The sequence below is a fragment of the Leucoraja erinacea genome, unplaced genomic scaffold (assembly GCF_028641065.1).
Source record: "Leucoraja erinacea ecotype New England unplaced genomic scaffold, Leri_hhj_1 Leri_1044S, whole genome shotgun sequence".
Taxonomy (NCBI): Eukaryota; Metazoa; Chordata; class Chondrichthyes; order Rajiformes; family Rajidae; genus Leucoraja; species Leucoraja erinaceus.
Window position 1 is genome coordinate 42,488 of NW_026575280.1, and position 14,314 is coordinate 56,801.

The window sequence follows — 14,314 nt, forward strand, 5'->3', positions numbered from 1 at the left end:
AGAGGGGAGTACTGGGGGTCAATTCTGGGCTGACCCCGAAGAGGGGTTTGCTGAACAAACTACAAGTGTGCAGGGGTTGCAGGAAGGTGAAAATCTACTGGACATGGTGTCCAACTACATACAGCCGGATCAAACTGGACAAAACCTAGAATAGAAACTAGCTGCCAGCATTAATGTCCTGTCATTCAAGCAACTACAGGAACAGGCTGTGATGGACACCACTGCCAAATATCTGGCCCCAGGAAATTGCGTATCCCTGAATGTTCCAGTCGTGAATAATTGTATCTGGAAACACGTCGGAGCAGCAGTTAGAAGCATGGATGTCAAGCTCCAGAGAATACTAAAACTACTAACAACAGGGATCACAGCATTCGCTCGCACAGTGGATGGGAAAGAAATGTCGCAAGAACAACAGGATGCACTGGCACTATTCTGCTATACGCAGTATGAAATCAATAGTATCAGAAAGAGTGCCATCCGATCTGCCTTAAATCCAAAATTTGCAGGCCTGTGCAAACCTGGAGACACAAAGCCACCAATATTATTATTTGGTGGAAACCTGTCCAAGCAGGTTAAGGAGCTCGATGTAGAGGCAAAAACCCTGGGCCTCATAAAGGCAACAACAGCAAGGACCTCCCACAGCCACAGACAGCACCCTTACGCACCCACCAGTAGAACAGGAGAAGCTGGTGAAAGCTCAAAGGCCGGGCATACAGGACAGCGTTCTTTTTTAGGCCATGGCCCAGACCGGCCTTCGTGGAAAATGCGCAAACCCCAAACCCAAACCCGGACACCGGCGCCTCAACCTCCTCGAAGACCACACAGGAAGAAGTAAACTTTCCACTGGTAACCATGGAGGTAGGTGGGTCTGGTCCCTTTCAAATTATAGGAAGTGTGGATAATTCACATATCGGTGGGAGATTACACTTCTTTTGGGAGGCATGGAGTGCATTCACAACAGACACTTATATCCTAAACAGTATCCAGGGATATACCATTGAATTTGTACACAAAAATAGCCCCCCAGTTCAGCGTGTACCGAACCGAACTTCGTACTTTCATGAAAAGAAAAATTAGAAGCACATGCTGAACTGGTGAGACTTCACGCAAAGGGGGTAATTGAAAAAACCCAACACGATTCTCTGGAATTTGTGTCTCATATCTTCACCAAAAACAAAAAAGATGGTGGTTGTCGCATCATCATAGATTTGACCAACTTGAATACATATGTGCAATATATTCATTTTAAAATGGAAAACTTTGCTACTGCCAAACAATTGATTTCCGTAGGCTACTTCATAGCTAGCATCGACTGGTCTACATGAAGACCTACATGGCTGGTCTACATGAAGACCAGATACGACCTTGTTAAGGCCGTCAAAAAGGCCAAAATTGACCTGCTCCAAACTGGAGGTCGAGACAGATGTTCGGCAGCTGTGGCAGGGTCTGAATGCAATCACCTACTACAAGGCAAAACCAGGAGGCAGCTCGAATGCCGGTGTAACATCACTCCCTGACGAGCTCAATGCGTTTTACGCAAGCTTTGACAGGGGGAATACTGATGTGCCTTCCCGATCCCCCATTCGCTGTGATGGCATTTCAGTCTCAGTCACAGAGCCCGATGTCAGGAAATCCTTCAGAGGGGTGAACCCCCGAAAAGCGCCTGGACCTGATGGTATATCCGGTCGTGTTCTAAAAACCTGTGCGGACCAACTGGCGGGAGTTTTTACGGACATTTTCAACCTCTCACTTCTGCGGTCTGAGGTCCCCACCTGCTTTAAAAGGGCATCAATTATACCAGTGCCCAAGAAGAGTAAGGTGACGTGCCTCAATGACTATCGACCAGTGGCACTAACGCCAGTGGTGATGAAGTGCTTTGAGAGGTTGATCATGGAGCAAATCAACTCCTACCTCGACAAAAACCTGGACCCACTGCAGTTCGCTTACCGCCACAACAGATCAATGGTGGATGCGATCTCGCTGGCCCTCCACTCCGCACTGGACAACAAAAACTCATATGTCAGGCTGTTATTCATTGATTACAGCTCGGCATTTAACACAATCATCCCCTCCAAACTGGTTACCAAACTCGCAGAACTGGGTCTCTGCGCATCCCTCTGCAACTGGATCCTCGACTTCCTCGTCCACAGACCACAGTCTGTTCGTATTGGTGGAAATGTGTCAGCCTCGATAACAATCAGCACGGGAGCACCTCAAGGCTGCGTGCTCAGCCCCCTGCTGTACTCACTCTATACCCATGACTGCGTAGCGAACCACAGTGCGAACTCCATCATCAAGTTCGCTGACGACACCACTATTGTGGGGCGTATCACTGATGGGGATGAGTCAGAGTACAGAAGAGAGATCGAGCAACTGTCCACATGGTGCCAGCGCAATAACCTGGCCCTCAACACCAGCAAAACCAAGGAACTGATTGTGGACTTTGGAAGGAGTAGGAGGGGGACCCACAGCCCCATTTATATCAACGGGTCGATGGTTGAAAGGGTCAAGAACTTCAAATTCCTGGGCGTGCACATCTCTGAAGATCTTTCCTGGTCCAAGAACACTAACGCAATTATCAAAAAAGCACATCAGCGCCTCTACTTCCTGAGAAGATTACGGAGAGTCGGATTGTCAAGGAAGACTCTCTCTAACTTCTACAGGTGCACAGTCGAGAGCATGCTGACCGGTTGCATCGTGGCTTGGTTCGGCAATTTGAGCGCCCTGGAGAGGAAAAGACTACAAAAAGTAGTAAACACTGCCCAGTCCATCATCGGCTCTGACCTTCCTTCCATCGAGGGGATTTATCGCAGTCGCTACCTCAAAAAGGCTGGCAGTATCATCAAAGACCCACACACCATCCTGGCCACACACTCATCTCCCTGCTACCTTCAGGTAGAAGGTACAGGAGCCTGAAGACTGCAACAACCAGGTTCAGGAATAGCTACTTCCCCTCAGCCATCAGGCTATTAAACCTGGCTCGGACAAAACTCTGATTATTAACAACCACTTTCTGTTATTTGCACTTTACCAGTTATTTATTCATGTGTGTATATATTTAGATCAGGGTATATGGACACATTTATCTGTTTTGTAGTAAATGCCTACTATTTTCTGTGTGCTTAAGCAAAGCAAGAATTTCATTGTCCTATACAGGGACACATGACAATAAACTCACTTGAACTTGAACTTGACTTAAAAGATGCTTACTATTCAGTGCCTATACGGACTGACCACAGACGTTATTTAAAATTAAACTGGATGGGGCAGCACTAGCAGTATAGAGCTCTACCAAATGGATTAACAACAGCCTCCAGGCTGTTTACAAAAATCTTGAAACCAGACATAGCGTTTCTTCGGAAACAAAATCATATGATCATGGCCTATCTAGATGACATATTGATTGTGGGCAAAACTTTGGAATTAGCCAAACCAGCTGTATCAGCCACCAAACAATTGTTTGAGAAACTGGGGTTTATCATCCATCCAGTTAAATCTAAACTACCGCCTTCCACCATAATGGATTATTTGGGGTTCACTATTGACTAAGTTCACATGTCGGTGACTTTACCAAAGGACAAGGCTACAGTCTTAACCGAGGCCTGCAACAACCTCATTGACATCAGTGAACCATCTATCAGATTGGTAGCAAGGGTGATTGGCAAAATAGTGGCTGCTTTTCCAGCCACAGAATTTGGACCTTTGTATTATCAAAATTTACAAAGGGCAAAAATACAAGCACTCAAAATTAATGCTGGTCATTTCGACAGACCAATGAAGCTACCAATCAAAGCAATTATGGAATTAAAATGGTGGAGGGATAACATTCGGCATTGTTCCAGCCCTATTATTATCAGTAACCCCTCAGTGGTGCTACAAACTGATACCAGTGTGCTTGGTTGGGGCGCAACCAATTCCATCTCCAGCTGTGGAGGTAGATGGAATGCACAGGAGGCATCATTACTACAGACACTTGGCATAAACTACCTGGAAATGTTGGGTGCGTTCTATGGCCTAAAGTCATACTGTTCTGGAATATATCACCAGCATGTTAGACTACAGATTGACAATACCACCATGGTGGCATGTATTAACCATATGGGTGGAATCAAATCGACATCATGTGACAATCTGGCTAATACAATTTGGCAATGGTGTATCCAGATAAATATTTGGATATCAGCTACTTACCTACCAGGTAACCTAAATTCAGTGGCAGACACCAGGTCACGCAAATTCAATGAGAACATTGTACATTGGATATAAAAGTATTTGCTGAAATTGTAGCACGGTATGGAACACCAGATATCGATCTATTTGCATCTAGACTCAATCACCAGTTACCAAACTATGTTTCTTGGGAACCAGACCCTGGGGCATCAGCAATAGATGCTTTTTCGCTGTATTGGGGGAAATTGTTTTTCTATGCATTCCCTCCTTTCTGCTTCATCAGTTGGGTATTACGCAAAATACAACAAGACTCGGCGTCTGGTATTTTGGTAGTGCCCGATTGGCCTACTTAACCATGGTTCCCTGTGATACTCAACAAGGTCTTAGAACCATGTATCACCATTCTGAAACAACCAGATTTGTTGGTTCATCCCATAACTGGGGATAGCCATCCATGTCATAAAACAACAAACTTATTAATTTGTAGAGTCTAAAGAAACCTCTACTGGAACTGGGACTGACGGACCGAACATTGAACATTTTCTCAGAGGCTCACAAGCAATCCACCAAAAAATAATATCTGGTATACATCAGGAAATGGGAGATATATTGTCACAGAAACAACATCACTTACAGCTCGATGAACATAACGTCTGTTCTGGAATTCCTGGCAGGCCTCCATTATGATGAGGGGCTCAGTTACAGTGCCATTAACTAGACCAGAAGTGCCCTTTCAGCATATCTATGGCGAGGATCAGAGCGCCATTCTGTTGCGACTCACCCCCTGGTAACCAAACTTATGAGGGCAATTTTTAATATCAATCCCCCAAGAACCAGGTACTCTCAAATATGGGATGTGAGTATTGTCCTAACGTTGCTAAGGAACTGGTCTCCAGAAACAGCTCTATCCATGCAAAAACTGATGCATAAAACAGTCATGCTGTTGGCTTTGGTCACAGCACAAAGGGTACAGTCTTTACATAAGTTAATGCTGGACAATATGACTTCTTCAACAAGAAATATAACTTTTCATATTCACGAATTAGTCAAACAGAACAGACCGGGATCATCAGGCCACAAAATAGAATTTAGGGCCTACCCTATAGATGATCGTCTCTGTATAATAAGACATTTATTGTTATTGTTATATATGGAGAACACCAAAAACATCAGAGGCAATGAGATGGCACTACTAATCTGCCACAAGCAACCCCACAAAAAAGTATCGGTTCAAACTATTTCCAGATGGCTGAAACAGGTTTTAACAACAGCTGGGGTGGATACTAACATATTCAAATCTCATTCCACCAAGGCTGCAGCTACATTGGCAGCTATGGAGTTGGACGTACCGATGGACCAAATCCTGGAGACAGCAGGACGGTCAAGGGAAAAAACGTTCCAACAATTCTACCATAAACCTGGTTAAACCTGGAATTTTGCAGAATCAATCTGTAATATGATTTCACCCCATAAAATAGGGGCTATAATTTGTTGTTAATAAATTTATCATGGATTTCAATGTCGGATTCATGTTTAAACAAGTTAACACAATTCCTCCCTTAGTCAATTAAGGCAGATATGATGCATGGACTCGTTTCCACGGCATGAAATCACAGAGCTTTGAAATCTTCACATAGTCACTAACGTGACTCTGAAGTAAAATAATAAGATTAAACGAGAACTTACCAGTTCAAAGTTGGATCATTATTTTATGAGGAGTAACGTTGAGGGTTTACGTGCCCTCCGCTCCCACCCTTGATTATAAAGTTCAACTGGTATCCTCTTCTCTAATCTTACTATGTTCAGACATTACTGTTATCTGTGATTTCACACCGTGGCTTTGAAGACTGTCACGCATGCGTCCTGGCGGGTTCTTCACGTAATCCCTCAACGTTACTCCTCATAAAATAATGATCAAACTTCGAACTGGTAAGTTCTCGTTTAATCTTACTATTTCTGTTCGTAGCATGTGTCAGACTTATAATTAAAGTCTGCAGTATACAGGGTGAAGACGAACGGGGCCAGAACATGTTGCCCCTTAAACTGTGGCCATTAGGTCTGGACTCCCCAGGGCTCAAAATTAGCGGTTGTCTGGGTGCCAATAGCGACCTACAGTGGGATAACATTAGCTACCCTCCAATCCACAGGAACTAATCCTGAATCTAGAGAACATCGGAAAATTATCACCAATGCATCCACAATTTCTAGAGCCACTTCCTTAAGTACCCTGGGATTTAGACCATCAGGCCCTGGGGATTTATCAGCCTTAAGTCCCGTCTGTCTACCCAACACCATTACCTGCTTAATGTGAATTTTCTTTAGTTCCTCTATCACCCAGATCCTCTGGCCACTAGTACATCTGGGAGATTGTTTGTGTTTTCCTTAGTAAAGACAGATCCAAAGTACCTGGTCAACTCATCTGCCATTTCCTGTTACCCATAATAAATTCACATGTTTCTGTCATCAAGGGACCCACATTTGTCTTAACTAAATTGTTCCTCTTCACATACCTAAATAAACTTTTCTATCCTCCTTTATATTCTTGGCAAGCTTACCTTTGTACCTCATCTTTTCTCACCATGTTGCCTTTTTAGTTATTTTCTGTTGCTCTTTAAATGGCTCATCTTTGCTATGTTATACTTCAACTCTCTTATTTTTATACTGTCCTTGACTTCCCTTGTCAGCCACGGTCACCTCTTACTCCTCTTAGAATCTTTCTTCCTCTTTGGAATGAACGGATCCTGCACCTTCTATATTATTCCCATAAAATACCTGCCATTGTTGCTCACTGTCATCCCTGCTGGGGTATCTTTCCAGTCAACTCTGGCTAGCTCCTCCCTCATGGCTAATACTGATGCTTCCGATTTTCCCTTCTCCGTCTCAAATAAAACTGATCATATTATGGTCACTACCTCCGAATGGCTCCTTTACCTCGAGTTCCCTTATCAAATCAGGTTCATTGCATGACACTAAAAATCCAGACTTGCCTTCTCCCTGGTAGGTTCCAATACAAGCTGTTCTAAGATTCCATCTCAGAGGCACACCACAAATTCCTATTTCACTTTTCCTTGCTCAACTATCTGTTCCTGCACTTTCTGCCCTGTTAATTCTGGTGTCAGGGAATGGAGGGTGTGCAGGCAGGTGGGACTAAGGGAAAAAGTTGTTCGGCACGGGCTTGTAGGGCCGAGATGGCCTGTTTCCGTGCTGCAATTGTTATATGGTTATATGGTTATTATGTAAAAGAATATGTGTGTTATGATTATGTTTATAATTTGTTTGGTTGTTTTGTTGTTTGTCTTTTGCACAAAAGTCCGCGAGCATTGCCACTTTCATTTCACTGCACATCTCGTATGTGTATGTGACAAATAAACTTGACTTGACTTGGTTATATGGTCTTTCTTAACTTTAACTCTTTCCCTTTAACTCCATCCTTGTATCCTTGCAACGCGGCCTTCAACCGACAGGGGGAGCTGCAGCCAGAGGACCAGAGACGCTGCACCGCGGCCTCCCGCCGCCAGGACGGGCAGCGCCAGCGACCAATGGGAGCAGGTTCTTCTTCTCCCGGCCGCAACGTCACAGAGGACCAAATCCCACCCCCTCCTTGCGTCCGACCAATCAGAGACTCGTCCCCGCCGCAGGTGATCGCGTCCTATAGGTCACGCAGTAGCCCCGCCCCTCTGACAGGCAGCGCCCTCCGCCAATCGGAGCCGCCCATCTCGCCCTAGCAACGGTTGCCACCAAAGATACTTGAGGAGCGAACTCTAGGCTCCTCTTTGCCCAGTCCCCGTCACTGGACCCCGCCCCCATCCCCCGGGCCCTCTGCCCGGAAATGACGCACGGCTCCGGCCGTTGCCCCGCAGACAGAGAGACGGAACAGCGGGGCGGCCTCAGCCCGGAAATGACGGCATACGCCGGCCCAAGATGGAGGCGGCCCGCACTGGACGGTGAGACGGTGAGAGAACGAAAGAGAGGATGGAGAAGGAGAGAGAGTGCGAGGAGGGAGAGATGAAGAAGGAGAAGGGGATAGAGAGAGAGAGAGAGAGAGAGAGAGAGGGGGGGAGAGAGAGAGAGGGAGAGAGAAGAGAGAGAGAAAGAAAGAAAGAAAGAAAGAAAGAAAGAAAGAAAGAGGGAGAGAGAGAGAGAGAAAGAAAGAAAGAAAGAAAGAAAGAAAGAAAGAGAAAGAAGAAAAAGAAAGAAAGAAAGAAAGAAAGAGAGAAGGGAGAGAGAGAAAGAAAGAAAGAAAGAGAGAGGGAGAGAAAGAAAGAAAGAGAGAAAGAAAGAAGAGAGAGAAAGAGAGAGAGAGAGAGAGAGAGAGGGATAGCGAAAGATAGAGCGAGGGAGGGAGCGAGAGAGAAAGAGAGAGAACGATAGGGTGGAGAAAGAGGGGGGAGAGGGGAGGGATTCAAGGGGGAGTGGGTTTGGTGCCGAGGGGGATGTGATGGAGAGCAGGGAACTGGGGGTGAGAGGGGTCAAGTGAGTCAAGGAAGGGGGTAGGGAGCCTGGTGGGGAGGAGGGGGGAGGAAGCAAAGTGGGGTAAGGAGCAGGTGGGAGCCACAGGGAGGAGGTCACGATGTTTGGGGGTGGGGAGGGTGTTGCAGTTTAGGAAGTCAAATCAGGGCAGGATCTTCACTGTGAATGGCGGGACGCTGGGGGAATGTGTGGAGCCGAGGGATCTAGGAGTGCGGGTACGAGTTGGGCCGAAGGGCCTCTTTCCAACCATGTGTCACTCTATCACTCTATGACAAAGTGCTGGAGTAACTCAGCAGGTCAGGCAGAATCTGTGGAGAAGATAGACACAAAGTGCTGGAATAACTCAGCGGGACAGGCAGCATCTGTGGAGAGAAGGAATGGGTTATGTTTTGAGTCGACAACCTTCTTTGGTTTAGTTTAGAGATGCAGTGTGGAAACAACAGGTCATTCGGCACTTGGAGACCGTGCCGACCACCGATCACCCCGTACACTAGCACTATCCCACACACATTAGGGACAACTTAGCAATTTTGCAGAGGCCGATTAATTTACAAACCTGAACGTCTTTGAAATATTGGAGGAAACCGGAGCCCAAGGAATAAACACCCACGCAGGTCAAGGGGATTACGTACAAACTTCGCACAGACAGCACCGGTAGTCAGGATCGAGCCCGGGTCTCTGGCGGTGAGGCAGCAACTGTACTGCGCCAGTGTGCTGAGCAGAATTATATATAACGCTTTCATCCGCCATAAACGCACCCAATATGTTATAGTAATGTCCTGTTTGCCACCATGATGACCCTCTGTGTTCCCCTCCTGCAGGGTTTAGGAGCCGTTGCTGTGGAAGGAGAGACGGGGATGTGAGCGGCCATTGAGGGCGGCCAATGTGCCGGTGAGCACCCCATCTGCTCAGTGTGCGGTCTGAGCTTCGATGGAGGACCACATGACGGGGCACAACAAGGAGAAGCGTTATGAGTGCGACGTCTGTGGCAAGGCATGGCAGAGCCCGAGCGAGCTGGAGACCCACAGGCGGGTTCACACGGGAGAACGCCCCTTCAACTGCTCGGAGTGCGGCAAGAGCTTCACCCGCTACAGCAGCCTGCTGCGGCACAACCGCGTGCACTCAGGCGAGAGTCCGTACACCTGCATTGACTGTGGCAAGAGCTTCTCCCGATCCAGCATCCTGCTGGCGCACCAGTGCACCCACACCAGCGAGCACCCGTACACCTGCGCCCAGTGCGGCAAGGGTTTCTCCAACACAACCAAGCTGCTGAGGCACCAGCACACCCACACCGGCGAGCGCCCCTACACCTGTTTCCAGTGCCCAGTGTTTCCTCTAATCTATATTATTCTTTGGTCTCAACATTCTGGATAAATGTGTGAGCCAGGCTTGTGTTGGCCACACACGCTACTCACATTTTCTCCCTCGACCGGATACATATTTCCTGTCGCATTTCAACCAATATTTGTCCAGTTATTAACCTTTTAAAACGGCTTCAAAATATTAATGTTTTCAGCGTTCTCCCCCCTTACCCCTCTCCCTCCCCCCCCAGCCTTCTTCTCCCCTCTCTCTCTCTCCCCTCTCCTCTCTAATCCTCCCTTCCGCTCCCCCCTCTCCCCAAAATCTCCCCTCCCACCTCCCCCTAGCCTCTCTCTCCCCCTCCTTCCTCCCTCCCTCCCCCTCTCCTCTCTCCCCCCCTCTCTCTCCCACCTACTCTCTCTCTCCCCCTCCTCTCCCTCTCTCCCTCCCCCCTCTCTCTCTCTCTCTCCCCCTCTCCCTCTCTCTCTCTCTCTCTCTCTCTCTCTCTCTCTCTATCTATCTCTCTCTCTCTCCCCCTCACTCTCTCCCCTCTCTCTCTCTCTCTCTCTCTCTCTGCCCCTCCTCTCTCTCTACCCCTCCTCTCTCTCTCCCCCTCCTCTATCTCTCTGCCCCCATCCTCTATCTCTCCCTCCCCCTACTATATCCCCCTCCCTCTTCTCATTCCTCTCAATCTCCCCTCTCCTCTCTCTCTACTCTACCTCCCCCCCTCTCTCTACCTCCCCCCCCTCTCTCTACCTCCCCCCTCTCTCTACCTCCCCCCCAGCATAGTCCTCTACATCCCCCCCTCTTTCTCCTCCCCCCCCCTCCTTCTCTCCTCCCCTCACTCCCGCAACCTCCCCACCTCTCCTTTCACCCCACCTTCTGCTCCTCCTCTTCCTTCCCCTCCACCTCCACTCGCACTCTCTCCCCCACTCCTCTCCCCCTCCCACCCCTCTCCCGTGTGTGTGTGTGTGTGGGGGGGGGGGGGGTGGTTAGGGGTTGGGTGTGATGCCGCAGGGCCCCTCGCAACTGCGCATTGACGGGGCTGTCTAGACCCCTTGGTCTAGTAATTTGTAAAAGTCTGAATGTTTGCTTGTGCGAAATCTTGTTTTCAAACTTGAACTTATTCTTTGATTCACATCTCCACGAAACCCCAACGTGGTAACGGCGACATTTTTACATATTCTGATAGCGATTTACATCATCATTTCAAAAATCCCTTCATCTGTAAATTATTTCCTGAGTTTTTCCACGTAAACCCCCTGACTCACAGTTAATTTTTTGCCTCCGAACTCGCTGTCCCTGCTCTGGTTTCCATGTTCCATGCCCCTCTCTCTCTCTGCCCCCCACCTCTATCTGTCCCAACTTCCTCTCTGCCCCTCCCTCCCTTTCTGCCCCTCTCTCTCTGCCCCTCCCACCGTCTCTGCCCCCACCCTCTAGAGAATCCCCCATTCCTTCCCCCTCTCTCGTTAGCCTTCCCTCTGTACCGCTACACTCTCTACCCCTCCACCCTCTGAACCCTCTCGCCTTCTCCCCTCCTGCCTCTCCCCTTCTCCAATCCCCGCCCCTCCCCATCTCGTCCACATCCACCTCCCTTTCTCCCCCTCCCCCTACCCTCCCCCCTCTCTCCACCCTACCCCTTCCACCTCCCCCACTCTGCCTCCTCTCTCATCCTCCACGCTCCCCCCCCCCAACGCCCATCTCCCCATCCCCCACACCCTTCTCTCTCTCCCCCTTCCCCCCACCTCCCTTCCCCTCCCACTGTCACCCCCCTTTCTCCACCCCCCTGTGTGTGTGTGTGTGTGCGCATGTGTGGGGTGGTTAGTGTGCGTGTGTGTGCGCGCACATGTGTGGGGTGGGTTAGTGTGCACGTGTGTGGGGTGGTTAGTGTGCGTGTGTGTGTGTGCACGTGTGGGGGTGGTTAGTGTGCGTGTGTGTGCACGTGTGTGGGGTGGTTAGTGTGTGTGTGTGTGGGGAGGTAGTTAGTGTGTGTGGGTGGTTAGTGTGCGTGTGTGTGTGTGCATGTGTGTGGGGGTGGTTAGTGTGTGTGTGCACGTGTGTGGGGTGGTTAGCGTGCGTGTGTGGGGTGGTTAGTGCGCGTGTGTGTGTGCGCGTGTGTGGGGCGGTTGGTGTGTGTGTGTGTGTGTGTGGGTGGGTTTGTGTGCGTGTGTGTGTGTGCATGTGTGTGGGGTGGTTAGTGTGTGTGTGTGTGGGTGGTTAGTGTGTGTGTGGGGGTGGGTAGTGTGTGTGTGGGGGGGGGGCTAGTGCGTGTGGTGGTTAGTGGCGGTTAGTGTGCACGTGTGTGGGGGTGGGTAGTGTGCGTGTGTGTGTGTGCACTTGTGTGTGGGTGGTTAGTGTGTGTGTGCACGTGTGTGGGGTGTTAGTGTGCGTGTGTGTGGTGTCCACGTGTGTGGGGGGTTAGTTAGTGTGTGTGTGTGCACGTGTGTGTGGTGGTTAGTGTATATGTGTGTGGTGTATAGTACGTGTGTGTGTGTGTATATGTGTGGGGGTGGTTAGTGTGCGTGTGTGTGTGCACGTGTGTGGGGTGGTTAGTGTGTGTGTGTGTGTGCACGTGTGTGGGGTGGTTAGTGTGCGTGTGTGTGTGTGTGGACGTGTGTGGGTGTGGTTCGTGTGCGTGTGTGTGCGCACGTGTGTGGGGTGGTTAGTGTGTGTGCACGTGTGTGGGGTGGTTAGTGTGTGTGTGCGCAAGTGCGTGGGGTGGTTAGTGTGCGTGTGTGTGTGCACGTGTGTGGGGTGGTTCGTGTGCGTGTGTGTGCGCACGTGTGTGGGGTGGTTAGTGTGTGTGCACGTGTGTGGGGTGGTTAGTGTGTGTGTGTGTGCGCAAGTGTGTGGGGTGGTTAGTGTGTGTGCACCTGTGGGGTGGTTAGTGTGTGTGTGTGTGCGCAAGTGTGTGGGGTGGTTAGTGTGCGTGCGTGTGCACGTGTGTGGGGTGGTTAGTGTGCGTGTGTGACGCCGCAGTCCCCCGCAAGTGCGCGTTGAGGGGACTTGAACTTGCTTGAACTTTTTCTTTGATTCACATCTCCTCGAAAACCCGACGCGGTAACGGTGACATTTTTACATATTTCGGTAGAGATTTACCTCATGATTTCAAAAATCCCCTCATCTGTAAATTTGGTTCATTATCTCCCGAGTTTTTTTACTAAAATTGTTCACCAATCTTAGATCTTTATAAAATCTAACTGCTAAAGCCAGCTGGATGACGTCACAATGCCGTTGCTCCTCGCGGGCAGCTGCGCAGAATTGTCAATGCACTGCATGCTGGGCACTGTTTTCCAGGAGTGACGACTTTCTTCTGCAGCTGTATAAGGCTCTGGTAAGGCCACATCTGGAATATTGCGTACAGTTTTGGTCTCCTAATTTGAGGAAGGACATCCTTGTGATTGAGGCAGTGCAGCATAGGTTCACAAGATTGATCCCTGAGATGGCGGGACTGTCATAGAAACATAGAAATTAGGTGCAGGAGTAGGCCATTCGGCCCTTCGAGCCTGCACCGCCATTCAATATGATCATGGCTGATCATCCAACTCAGTATCCCGTACCTGCCTTCTCTCCATAACCCTTTGATCCCCTTAGCCACATGGGCCACATCTAACTCCCTCTTAAATTTAGCCAATGAACTGGCCTCAACTACACTCTGTGGCAGAGAGTTCCAGAGATTCACCACTCTCTGTGTGAAAAAAGTTCTTCTCATCTCGGTTTTAAAGGATATCCCCCTTATCCTTAAGCTGTGACCCCTTGTCCTGGACTTCCCCAACATCGGGAACAATCTTCCTGCATCTAGCCTGTCCAACCCCTTAAGAATTTTGTAAGTTTCTATAAGATCCCCTCTCAATCTCCTAAATTCTAGAGAGTATAAACCAAGTCGAAGCAGGCTCGAAGGGCCGAATGGCCTACTCCTGCACCTAATTTCTATGTTTCTATGTTAAGTCTATCCAGTCTTTCTTCATAAGACAGTCCTGACATCCCAGGAATCATTCTGGTGAACCTTCTCTGCACTTTTGGCAATAATGTCCTTGCTCAGATTTGGAGACCAAAACTGTACGCAATACTCCAGGTGTGGTCTCATATGAGGAAAGACTGAAAAAACTAGGCTTGTACTCACTGGAGTTTAGAAGGATGAGGGGGATCTTATAGAAACATATAAAATTATAAAAGGACTGGACAAGCAAGATGCAGGAAAAATGTTCCCAATGATGGGTGAGTGAAGAACCAGCGGCCACAGTCTTAGAATAAAGGGAAGACCATTTAAGACTGAGGTGTAAAAAAACGTTTTCGCCCAGTGAATTGAGAATTTGTGGAATTCCCTGCAACAGGGCAGTGGAGGCCAAATCACTGGATGGAGAGAGTTAGCTAG

At 48.8% G+C, this 14,314-nt stretch overlaps 1 pseudogene; it reads left to right on the forward strand.

The window, feature by feature from the left end:
* The window catches only part of LOC129715164 (zinc finger protein 135-like), a 51,829-nt pseudogene extending 41,782 nt beyond the window's left edge, over window positions 1-10,047 (forward strand).
* The last annotated feature ends 4,267 nt before the right edge of the window (window positions 10,048-14,314 follow it).